Source organism: Ornithorhynchus anatinus, chromosome 12 (genome assembly GCF_004115215.2).
Source record: "Ornithorhynchus anatinus isolate Pmale09 chromosome 12, mOrnAna1.pri.v4, whole genome shotgun sequence".
NCBI lineage: Eukaryota > Metazoa > Chordata > Mammalia > Monotremata > Ornithorhynchidae > Ornithorhynchus > Ornithorhynchus anatinus.
Genome location: NC_041739.1, coordinates 52,519,207 through 52,532,058, shown reverse-complemented (window position 1 = coordinate 52,532,058; position 12,852 = coordinate 52,519,207). Strand labels below are relative to the sequence as shown.

General features: G+C 48.2%; 1 long non-coding RNA gene across 3 annotated transcripts; it reads left to right on the top strand.

Annotated features, from left to right (window-relative positions):
- Positions 1 to 94: 94 nt before the first annotated feature.
- LOC103171431 lies at positions 95 to 12,620 on the top strand. 3 transcript variants are annotated; one of them, XR_003763237.2, is made up of 5 exons: positions 95 to 186; positions 452 to 2,357; positions 2,832 to 9,099; positions 9,811 to 9,868; positions 10,173 to 12,620. It is a non-coding gene; the product is annotated as an uncharacterized LOC103171431 (long non-coding RNA). The 3 variants fall into 3 exon arrangements; XR_003763239.2 differs by having other exon boundaries at positions 452 to 2,407; XR_003763238.2 differs by having other exon boundaries at positions 115 to 186; positions 572 to 2,357.
- Positions 12,621 to 12,852: the final 232 nt, after the last annotated feature.

Sequence of the window (12,852 nt, the reverse complement as noted above, 5' to 3'; positions counted from 1 at the left end):
CTATCTCTTCCCCTCTGGCCTCATTTCAGAACCTCAAAGTGCCCCCTTCACCCTCGGCGCCAGGAGGGGAGGAGAAGCACCAGAGGAGGCGGGAGGAGGAGGAGACTGAAAGGTCCTGACCACCCTTGCACCAACCGGGCCTAACCAGCCACGGAGAGCACAGCGGCAGAGGTGACAAGCCAGAGGGTAGGGAGAAATTCCTCTTTTGCGAGGGAAATGAGTATATCCGGGCCCTAGAGGAGACCACGGGCATGTTGTGGGTGGGAAAGATGGACAGTTGTGCATTTGGGTATTCCGTAAATTTGATTTAAAAGTTGGATCAGTGAGATTTCTTTTTATCTGGGGGAAGAAATGCACAAAGGATTTTGGTATCTGGAAGGAATCCCAAACTAGGCCAAGAAGCCCCTGGATGATTTCTCCTACTCTGCCGTGTCACCGAGTTGCCTTTTAGATACCTACTGGAGGGATGCAGTCCAGGGAGCTGCTCCGACACGGAAGAGGAAGGAGCAATGGGGGATCGAGCCACCCTGTGGAGACCGGGACACCCTGAGAGAAGATGGCCTCATTTCAGAACCTCCAAGTTCGCACTTCACCCTCGGCGCCAGGCGGTGAGGAGAAGCACCAGAGGAGGAAGGAGGAGGAGGTGGTGAAGACTTAGAGGTCACGACCACCCCTACGCCCACCGGACCAAATCAATCACGGAGAGCACGGCGGCAGCAGTGACAGGCCAGATGCTGGGGAGAAATTCCTCTTTTTGGAGAGAAATGAGTATATCCGGGCCCTCGGGGAGACCGCGAGCTTGTTGTGGGTGGGAAAGGTGGACTGTGTTCCGTTTGGGTATCCCGGAAATTTGATTTCACTAATCCAACTTTTAGATTTTTTTTTTATCTGGGGGGAGAAATGAACAAAGGATTTTAGTCTCTAGAAGGAACCCCAAACCAGGCCCAGAAGCCCCTGGATGATTTCTCCTACTCTGACGTGTCACCGAGTTGCCTTTTAGATACCTCCTGGAGGGTTGCAGTCCGGGGAGCTGCCCCGACGCGGAAGAGGAAGGAGCGATGGGGGATCGAGCCGCCCTGTGGAGACCGGGACACCCTGAGAGAAGATGGCCTCATTTCAGAACCTCCAAGTACCCACTTCACCCTCAGCGCGAGGCGGTTAGAAGAAGCACCAGAAGAGGAAGGAGGAGGAGGCGGAGAAGACTTACAGGCCCTGACCACCCCACGCCCACTGGACCTAATCATTCACAGAGAGCATGGCGGCAGCAGTGACAAGCCAGATGCTGGGGAGAAATTCCTCTTTTTGGAGAGAAATGAGTATATCCGGGCCCTCGGGGAGACCGCGAGCTTGTTGTGGGTGGGAAAGGTGGACTGTGTTCCGTTTGGGTATCCCGGAAATTTGATTTCACTAATCCAACTTTTAGATTTTTTTTTATCTGGGGGGAGAAATGAACAAAGGATTTTAGTCTCTGGAAGGAACCCCAAACCAGGCCAAGAAGCCCCTGGATGATTTCTCCTACTCTGCCATGTCACTGAGTTGCCTTTTAGATACCTCCTGGAGGGTTGCAGTCCGGGGAGCTGCCCCACGCGGAAGAAGAAGGGAGCAGCGATGGGGGATCGAGCCTCCCCGTGTTGACCTGGACACCCGGAGAGAAGATGGAAATTGACCTGTCCATCTGAAAAAAAAAAATAAGTATCTCCTCATAGACTAACCCAAAACAATCTGGAAATATCGGCTCCTAGTATCAAAGGATTTGAACCCAGATAGGTTTCTTGCACATTTTTCTATTCCAGACCAAACGGTCTTTGGACTTTTCCTCACAGAATATTTCTCCAATCCATTTTCCGGGGAAAGAACTCTGGTCAGGATGTTGCTCTTACTCCTTAAAATTCAGTCAGGACAGGTGAGAGGTACGGGGAGCCTTTAGTTATGAAGCAATAATAAGGAAAATGAAAAGAGAGATTAAATATGGAGTACTGCTAGGAAATTTAAAAGTAGGGAAAAAACGGAAGCTTACTGTGAATTTCCAAGGGAAATTTACCTCATAGCTCCTTAAAAAGAATGAATAAAATGTCTTGAGGCAAGGCTCCCTGACTTAGGGCAGTTCACTCTCCGGACTATTGGGATTGGGTTAATACTCCAGGTGAGGAGGTTTGGAATAGTGCAAGAAGAGATAAGAGCAAATGCTTTCACATCTCTCTCTCATGCTGTGATTCTGAATGAGGTCTGGAAAAGAATTCCTGCTCTACCTACACTGAAAACAGTGGTGTGGTCTGTGCTCAAACCCCAGGTGATGTTTTTCAGAGACTCAACCTACCTACTTGTGGGATCACCCCATCAAGTCAGCATCCGGACAGGTAGGCCGAACTGCGGGCTCAGACATCAGCAGAAGCCGACCCCCGGGAGGGTGAGGAGGACTCGATGAAAAGACGCTGGTTGCAGCGGAGGGATGAAACCGGGAGGGACGGGTTTGGGGATGGGGGGAGTGAGCTGTAGAGTTATTCCCGGGCCCTCCAGAGGGAAGAGTCATCTGGGCAATTGGGAGAAGTGGGGGGCATGCTCACCATCCCATACTGCAGGTTGGAGTCCTTGCCTGTGTAACCACGTTGTACCTCAAGGCACGATCACCCGTTAAATCAAGAAATGCCAGACAGTCACGCATGCTGCACCCATTCGGGGCAGGGAGAGATTCAGCGAATCATCTTGGGGACTGTTTTTGACAAGGGATGCCTGCCTAGTGGCTACCGATGACACTAACGAAGGGATTTTCTTTATCCCCCTCGGGCCTGCTGCCGGCATTCGAACCCTCCAATCGGCTCGGCTACCCCAAGGATATTGGAAGGACGAAGCCTGCGGCCAGAGAAGGCTTTCGCCACAGATCGTGCGGCAAGAGATGGGAAAAGGGAAAGCCCTTTTAGGCTCCCCTACACTGATTCTCCCCCCTTCCCCCTTCCCTCCCCCCAGTGCAGTGTCCTAGGTCTTTATGGCTAGGAACGGGGAGGGGGTAAAAAGAAAGTTTTCTCTATGCACACCGTCTCCTGCTCTTCTGTACCTACCTTAGGTCTTCGTGGCCTGAAAAGGTACTGTGGGATTTAAAAAAGGAGCATTTTGCTTTATGCAACAAACTCTCCTACTTATTTGTCCACCTGAGGACTTAGAGACCTGCAGAGAAAATCGATGAGGAGGGAAAGGAGAAATCTGCTCTATATGCCATTACATCTCCTGTTCATTACTCCACCTCAGGCCTTTAAGGTCTTCTACTGGAGATGAACTACAGAGTATTTGAGCTGCCAGAGGAGAAATCTGCTTCATGCAAAAAATCTCCAGCTTTCGTTTTCCTCCTGAAGGGCTTCAAGGCCTTCCCTCAAGTATATTTGAGGTGAAGAGAGAGAAATTTGCTACGTACAAGCAACCTCCAGGTTTAATTTCTCTATCTAATGCCTTCTATGCCTTAAGAGAGAAGATCTGCTGTGCCCAGAGAGAAATGTGACCTCTGGTCTTCAAGGCCAGAAGGTGAGAATATTGCCCGTCAAAAAGGAGAATTTTGCTTCATGCAAAAAATCTGCTTTCAGTTCTCTCCTTAAGGGTCTTCAGGGCCGCAGGAGAGAATATCTGAGGGGCAGAAAGGGAGAAAACTGGCTACTTGCACATACACCTCCAAATTTCAGAATGAATAAGACACTCTTTGAGATGGAAAAGGAGCAATTGGCTTCATGCAAAAAGCTCCCAACTTGTCTTTCTCGCCCTCTGGTCTTCAAGGCCAGAAGAGAGAATACTGCAGGTCAAAAAGGAGAAAATTGCTTCATGTCAACCAGCTCCAGCTCTTTTCTCTCTACCCAAGGTCTTCAGGACCTCACTGGAGGGTTTTTGAAGTGAAAGGGGAGCAAGTTAGTTTCATGGACCCGATCTCCAGTTTCTGTTTCTCGAAGGCCTTCAAGGCCGCAAGAGAGACCCTTTCGAGGCAAAAGGAGAAATCTGCTTCATGCGAACAATTTCTTGCTCTCAGTTTTCTAAACATATTTGAAAAGGAGACTTTTGCTTCATGCAAAAAAACTGTCCTGCTTATTTGTTCCACCTTTTGGTCTGCAATGCCTTCCAAGATAACATGTGAGGTGAAAAATGATCCATGGGCTTCCTGCAAACATTCTCCAACTTTTGTTTCGCTAAGGCCGTAAAGGCCTTAGGAGAGAATGATTTAGGTGAAAAGGGAGAAACTGGCTTCCTGGAGCAGATTCAGCTCCCGTTCAGTACTCCTCCTCAGGCCTTTGTGACTTTGAACAGAGAATGAGTAGAGAATGTCGGAGGTGCAGAGGGAGGACTTGGCTTCATGCAGACCACCTCCAGCCGGTATTTCTCCATCTGAGGTCTTCACGGCCTTCCAAGATAATATGTGAGGTGAAAAAGGTTCCACTTTTGTGCTTCGTGTACACAAATGCCAGTTTTTATTTCTCCAAGGTCTTCAAGGCCTCAAAGGAGAGGATGTGAGGGGGAAAAGGGAGAAATTTGCTTCCCACAAAGAGTATCTTGCTTTCTTCCTCTACCTAAGGTCTTCAAGGCCTGAAGAGAAACTATATGGCATTGGAAAAGGAGAATTTGGCTTCACGCAGAAACTGTCCTGCTTATTGGTCACCCCAAGGTCTTCAAGGCCAAAGAGCCTATATGAGGTGGAAAAGGGTGGATTTGCTTCATGCAAAGCATCTCCAGCTTTTACGTCTCTCTACCAGGTCTTCAAGGCCCGGAAAGAGACTAGTTGGGGTGAAAAAAGGGAGAAATCTGTCTCATGGAGATATACTTCCTGTGCCTATTCCACCCTCAGGCTTTCAAGGCCTATGGATTGAGGAGGAATGGAGACTATCTTGAGGTGCAAAAGGAGAAATTTGCTTCAGGCAAACCGTCTCCAGCTTTGATTTCTCTAGCTCAGGTCTTCAAGGCCAGAAAAGAGAATCTTTGAGGTGGAAAAGGAGAACTTTGCTTCATGCCTCCCATCTTCAGCTTTGATTTCCCTACCCAAGGTCTTCAAGGCCAGAGAAGAGAATAGTTTGAGGTGGAAAGGGAGGAACTTTGCTTTATGCATACAATCTCCAGGTTGGAGATCTCTAAGGTCTTCAAGACCTCCAAAGAAAATATTTGAAGCTTATAAAAGGAGCAGTTTGCGTCATGAAAACTATCCCCTGCATTCTCTTGTTTACCCAAAGTCTTCAAGACTTGAAAAGAGCATATCTGAGGTGGCAAAGGAGAAATCTGCTTCATGCCAAACCACCTCCAGCTTGGATTTCTCTAGCGAAGGCCTTCAAGGCCAGAAAAGAGAATCTTTGAGGTGGCAAAGGAGAAACTTTGCTTCACGCAAACTATCTCCAGCTTTGATTTCTCTACCCAAGGTCTTCAAGGCCAGAAAAGACTACTGGAGGTTTCAAAGGAGACAGTGGATTCAGGCCAGCCACTTGCCCACTTGCATTTCTCTCCCTTTATGGTCTTCAAGACCACAGAAGAGAGTATTTGTGCGCAAAAAGGACAACCTTTCTCCATGCTTTTGTTTCTCTACTTAAGGGCCAGGAAAAAAGTAATAGATGGGGTTAAAAAGGGAAAAGTTTGCCTCCTCCAACAACTCACCTCCTCATGTTTCTGCCTAAGGTCTTCAAGACCTGAAGAGAAAATGTGTGAACTAGAAAAGGAGAAATCTCCTGTGCATTAGTTCACTTCAGGCCTTCAAGGCCGTTGCGAGAGACAATGAATAGAAAATATCTGAGGTGGAAAAGGAGATCAATTTGCTTCACGCAAAGAATTCTGCCCTTCTTTCTCGACCTAAGGTCTTCAGGGCCTGAAATGAGAATATGGGAAGGCAGATAGGAGAAGTTTGCTTCATGCAGACACATCTCCTGTTCATTACTCCTCTTGAGGCCTTTTCACAGAGAATATTTGAGGTGGAAATGGAGAAACTTGCTTCATGTATTAAAAAATAAATAAAATCTGTCCTTTCTCTACCTAAGGTCTTCAGGGCCTGCAAAGAGAATACTGGAGGTGAGAACGGAGAAGTCTGCTTCAAGCAGAAACATCTCCCGTTTATTACTCCACTGGAGGTCTTAACGGCCTTCCAAGAGTCTATTTCCCCTGGGGAAAAAAGGAGAAATTTGCTTCATGCAAAAAACCAAAACCCCCCCCCCTTGTCTTTCTCTGCCTAAGGTCTTCAGGGCCTGAAAGAGAATCGTTGAGAGGAGAAAGGAGACGTTTGCTTCATGCAGAAACATCTCCGGTTTCATTACTCCACTTGAGGCCTCCAAGGCCTTGTCATGGAGAGTATCTGAGGAGACATTTGCTTCATGCAAACAGTCTTCTCTTCTTTGGATCTCTACCTAAGGTCTTCAAGACCTGAAAAGAGAACGTTTGTGTTTGAACGAGAAGTTTTCTGGATGCAATGTCTTGCTACGGTTTCTCTAGCCTAGGTCTTCAAGGCCTTGTTCCAGAGGGAACAAAGGAGGAATTTGCTTCATGCAGATATACTTCTTGGGCAGTACTCCACCTCAGGCGTTCAAGGCCTTTTCACTGACAATGAAAGAAAGACTGTCTGAGGTACAAAAAAGGAGGAGCCTGCTTCAAGCAAACCATCCCTAGGTTTCCCTTCTCTGTCGGAGGTCTTCAGGGCCTCAAAAGAGACTACAGGAGGGGAAAAAGGAGAAATGCGCTTCATGCAAAAATCTCCTGCTTAGGTTTCTCTAACTAAGCTGTACAAGGCCATAAAAGAGAACATTCGCAGTGAAAATGGAGAAAGTTGGTTCCTACGTACAATTTGCAGCTTGGATTTCCCTCAGAGGGAAACATTTGAGGCTTAAAACATTTGCCTCATGAAATCCACCTCTTGCTTTCATTTGCCTGTCTGAGGTCTCTGGGACCTGAAAAGAGAAAATTGGAGGTGAACCAGGAGAAATTTGCCTCATGCAAACCATCTCCTACTTTTCTTTCTCTCCCTAAGGTCTTCAAGGCCTCAAAAGAGAATAGTGGAGGTGAAACGAGAGAAATGGACTGCGTGCCAAACCATCTCCTACTTTCATTTCTCTCCCTAAGGTCTTCAAGACCTGGAAAGAGAATAGTTGAGGCTTAAAGGAAGAAATTTTGCTTCATGCAAACCATCTCCTGCCTTCATTTCTCTACTTAAGGTCTTCATGACCCAAAAAGAGAATATCTGGGTTGAAAAGGGACAAGTTTTCTTCATGCAAACAACCATCCTGCTTCTGTTTTCTCTACCTCAGGGCTGGAAAAGGCCATCTGTGGTCTTAAAAAAAGGAGTGATTTGCTTCATGCAGAGCACCTCCTGGGCATTAGTCCATTTCAGGTCTTCAAGGCCTGGGAATCAAGAAGCAAGAGACAGCCTTTCATTGGAAAAAGGAGAAAGTTGCTTCGTGTACCCTATCTCCCGCTTTAATTTCGTTGACCTTCAGGTCTTTAGGGCCAGAAAAGAGAATATTGGGGTTGAAAAAGAGAAATTTTACTTCATCGGGACAGATCTCCTTTGTTTCTATGCCACTACCCGTCACTTTTAAGGCATTGTAATTGAGGGTGAATAGAGACTATGCGACGTGCACGAGAAGCCATTTGCTTGATGGAGGAAAAACTCCCACTTATCTCTCTCCCTATGGTTTTCCAGGCCTGGAAAGAGAGAGTACATGTGAGCTGGGAAAGGAGAGGTCTTGCTTCCTGCAAAAATGTTATTGTTTGTTACTCCACCTAAGGCTTTCAAGGCCCTGCAATTGAGAATTGAGGGAGAATATAGATGGTGGAAAAGCAGAAACGTAACTCAGGTGAACAAACCCCTGCTTGAATTTGTCTCCTAAGGTCTTCGAGACCTGAAAAGAGAATTGATGTGACAGACAGACAAAGGAGTAGTTTACTTCATATAAAAAATCACCGGGTCATTTTTCTACCTAGGGTCTTCAAGACCCAAAGAGAAAATAGGTGAGCTGGCAAAGGACCTGGCAAGGACACATCTCCTGTGCCTTCCTTAGTCCACCTCAGGCCTTCAAGGCCTGTTTATAGTGAGAGTGGCTGGAGATTATCTGAGGTGAAAAAGGAGAAGTTTCCTTCATGCAAAAGTTATCCCGTTCACTTGTCTCCCGAAGGTCTTCAAGGCCTGAAGACAAAATATATGAGCTGGGGAAGGAGAAAATTGCTTCATGCAAAACATCTCCTGCTTTTCTCCACTTGAGGTCTTCAAGGCCTGCAGAAGAATATTGGAGGTAGGACAGGAGAAATTTGCTTCATGCAAAAAAATCTCCACGTTTGAATTTCTCTCACCTAAACTCTCTAAGGCCTACATAGACAATATAGGAGGTGGAAGAGGAGTAATGTGCTTCATGCCAAAGGAAAATCCCATTTATTTTTCTACCCATGGCCCTTAAGGCCTGCACAGAGAACATCTGAGAAGTTAAAGGAGACATGTACCACATGCAGATTTCCTCTTTGGTTTTTTAACCTCACCCTTAACTTAAAAAGTCCTTGTGCTTTGTGACCGAGAACTCACAATATACTTGGAACGAAAAGGAGAAATCTGCTCCCTGCAAAATCTTCCCCCTGATCTGGCCACCACAGGTCTTCCCCCAAGCCTTTGCATTAGGAGAGAAATGAAAATGTTTGAGACAAAAGAAAAAGGTAAAGCTTGCTTCATGCAGACAAACCTCCTGCTTAGTACACCACTTCTGGCCTTCAAGGCCCCTTCACTTAGACTTGAGATGAAGAGGAGACACGTGCTTCGTGCCAGTAAATCTGCGGCTTATTTCTCCCCCTTAGGTCTCCAATACCTTTTGATAGTGGAGGTGGACTAGCCCGAGTGCCAAACAGAGAGAATAGATTCCTACACCGTCTGTCTGGCTCCAGGCCTAAATCTAGCTGTGCACCCTCCTGTGCTCCCTTCAGGCTCCACGCCTGGTCTTTATGGCTTGGGTTGTTGGACAGAGAGCCAAGAGGTAGCAGTGGGGTGAAGAGCTTCATGCTACTTCCCCCCCACCCCCCAGTCCCTGAAAGGGGTTTCCCTTTTATCCTTCCACTCTGCCTGCTCTGCCACCTCAACCTTGGACAAAGTCACCAAACCACTCCTTGCCATGGAACCAGGTAGGAGGTTGGACGGGCCAATGGGAGAGGGCCGGGTTTTTATGATTCTTTAGCTTGCTAGGAGGGGACGCTTTGGAGGCCAGTCACTCACCGTGTGCTGTCCGATCTGAAGACGTGACTTGGAATTCTTTAAAACCGTTAGACATCTGTTTCAAAGTTTGGGCTCCCGTGGAACTATCATTCAGATCCAGATACAAATCTTAGTCTGTCAAGTCAGCATTACAGTTGGATTCCCGGGTGGGGTTGGCCACATTTCCCGTCCGATTCACCCTGGAAATCTCCCCGTCAGCTTGCTCTAGAGCACAGATGAGTTGGTTTTGAGTTGGGATTAAGTGATGGGTTTACCTGGTGCATCGGTCACAGTGCCCTGGCTGTCATCTTTCCCTGGATTGAGCCTATTTGGCTTGTAATAATGAGGTTGGTATTCGTAAAGCGCTTACTATGGGCCGAGCACTGTTCTAAGCGCTGGGGTAGATACAGGGTAATCAGGTTGTCCCACGTGAGGGTCACGGATAATCCCCATTTTTAGAGATGAGGTAACGGAGGTACAGAGAAGTTAAGTGACTTGCCCACAGTCAGACAGCTGACAAGTGGCAGAGCAGGGGTTCAAACTCATGACCTCTGACTCCCAAGCCCGTGCTCTTTCCAGGGAGCCACGCTGCTTCTCTGGGACCAGATTTTCACGTACTCGCTCTCCTGCCTTTTTTCTAGATCCTGCATCCTAAGAGCTGAGATGATCTAAGTGTGGAAATGATGGAGAAAGGAACGGGTAAGCAGCCCTTGCAGGGTGTATATAGATCTACATGTCATAATGAGAGAGAGTGATTTACCGTTCCCCAGTTTGGAATTCCCTTTCTTCTGGTTGATTTTTCCCTTTGTTGTGTTCTGCATGCAGTGAAATATTGGGGCTGGAACCAAATCTGGTTCCTCTCCTCAGTGTCCAAACATTAACCGACCTTAGGAAGGAGAAAGATTTTTGAAAATGAATCTGATTTTAACTCCTGAATCTACGTACCAGAAATAGATAGAGGTGTGTGATGAAGAATGGAACCGTATTTTCTCTGTCCCTGCAGGGCCAGCCCGCTTGACTGGAGAAAGGCTCCATTCCCGCCATAGAACGGAGGAGGAAGGAAAATCGGAGGACGGTTGGGTTTGGAGAAAATCCGGCTACTGGTTAAGAGGAAAAGGCTCTGGACCCGAGGCTCGGGTCCAGGCTAGTGGAGGGCGATCAAAGAAACGTGGAGGTGGAGGAGGGGGAGGAGGGATTTTGTCTCATGCCAAATTCCAGAAAAGCTTTACTTCATGTGAAGCGGCCTCCCCTCCAGGGCCTTCCTGCCTTCAAGACCTGAAAAGAAACTATTTGAGTCCTAAAAGGGCTCGGAGGCAACCTGGGACATTTCTCTTGGGAGCCTTCTGGCTTTCTGAGCGGTTAGAACTGCTCCATTTGGACCATTTTGGCTCATTTTCCACGTTCAGAAATTGGTCCACTTTTAGAGGGAAATACCTTTCACAAGTCTAAAGTGTTATGTCAGGATTACAATTCCAAACCTGTTATGACGAAAGCACAACGGAGATAACCCCTTGTCCCTCTCTAAATCCTGGGTGACCCACTCAATGTTCAATGGAATGTTATTTCGCTCTCATTCAGGAGATAGAAAACAACAAAAAGATTCATGCAAGCCACCACAGGAGCCTTTAAAAAGTCAATAAAATAGTTCAATAAAATAAAAATAAACCTAAAAAGCAAAAGGAGCGGCACAATAAAATACAATAAAATAGTTTAAATAAAATTTAATACTAAAATCACTGACATATAAAATCCATGACATATAAAAATGCACAACACTCATTCCCTTGGACATTGATGTATGGGAAATCTTAGGATAAAAGAGAGAGAAAAAAAATACCGAGTATTCGACGACCAAAAACGGGGAGGTTGATCTCTCTGCCTTTTCTATTGCGATCAGATGAATGGCTTTATGAGCGCCAACTGACTATAGCACTATAGACCTACCCAAAACGGCCAAGGAAAGGTCAGCCCAGGTTCAAGGCAGTTTTACTTCATACACTTGGCTCCAGAATGCCTGGCACATTGAGTGTTTTGTCGTCAAGGTTTTGAATCTGTGCAGATCCGGGGGGCTGCTACTCTGGGCTGGATCTCGCCTGACCGTCGGTTGGTAAGCACCGGGAGGAGCAGAGGTAAGCGCGGGCCGGACGGAAGGAATGTACGCATTTTGGGGAAGGGTGGGTTCAGGGGGGATGTCCTCAGCGTGGCCCTGGGCTCTGGAAATTGTTCCCCTCCTGAATGTCAGTGCATCCGCACCTACCTTAGTTTGTCCTCTGCAACATCTGCCAGTAGGATTTTTGTTGCCCACGTAGAGCAAAGAGAGAATCAGCGTTCCTAGGTCCAGGGAGAGAAAAGGAGGCCACGGTGCCACCGACCAAGAGGGAGAATACAGCACGCTACTGCGATGCCCGTCGGAGTGACGGCCGTTGTCCCCGCGGCCCCGTATTGCAGCGGGGGGTAGCGGGGGCAGCCCGGTGAGAGGGGCCCGGGGGGGAGGCGGAGAAGGATGCTGACAGACTAGGCCCGAGGAGGTGGGGACGGAGGGTCTCAACTAAGCCCACTGCAGCACTGCCACTAGGTGCCCCCTGCTCCTCAGTGGGAGGCCCACTGCAGGGGGGACGGTGGCAGTGCGGGGGAAGGAGCAGCAGGGAAGAGGGTGTGGCCGGGGACCCCTTCCCTATCCTGTCCCCTCTGTCTTCATTCCTTTTTCCCCAGCCCCTTCCATTTCTCCTCCTAACCTTTCCTCCCTAAAGACAAAGAGTGAAAAATGTTGTTTCAACAGCCTACCTCCAACATTCGAGGACCACGGATCTGCAGCCAAGCCAGCCCTACCTTCTCCCTGGACTCTCAACAGCTAGAGGGAAACAATCCTGAAGCACTCCTGACTTCACCCCACGGGACCCGGACCCATGCCAGCGCAGACCACCCACCTCCGCCCCACCCCAATTCCCCACTGGCCCAGACCACCCAGCCCACCCCCAGGCCCCACCAGCCCTGACCCAAGCTTCAGAATGGCTTCTGAGGCCTGGGGTTGTCCCTCACCCCCACTGGATCCACCCCTGCCCCTTCCAGCACCATCACAGCTAGCCAGGAGGAGCAGAAACTGGGAGAGCAGAGGAGAACAACTTGCTGCTGCTGCTGCTGCCGCCGCCACCAGCTGTGGATCCAAAGAGTTGCACCGGAACCTAGACCCGCCTACTTTACCCTGGCCAAAACTCTGATTGCTCTTCACTCATCAAACCATATCCCCTCTGTGTTCAAGTTTCCCCACTTGGACTCTGTGCTCCTTCCAAAATGTTGGGACTTACGGAATGGCCATAAGAAAACGAAGTCCTTGCTCATGTTGTGGAAACCGTCCTGGTACCCCTTTTCCTTTTTCTACACCTGTGCCCAGAAAAGAATACCTGTTCTTCCCCCCAACCGTTGTTACTCAGTAAAACTTGTGAAAAACCCATCTCACAGCTGCTGATCTTCTGTGGATTGGGTCTCTGTTAGGTTCATCAAAGAGATGGTGTCTGGGTAGGATAATCAAGACAGATCTTCAGGGCTAATGACTTGGATAAAGGAAAGTGAAGGTGGCAGCCCTGCCTGAGGACTTTACAGTAAGCAGAAGCGGGGGGACTCCTGAGCCAGCCCAAAGTGGGACAGTTCTGAGGGGAAAGTGGAAGGGCGATCTATGGTACTAG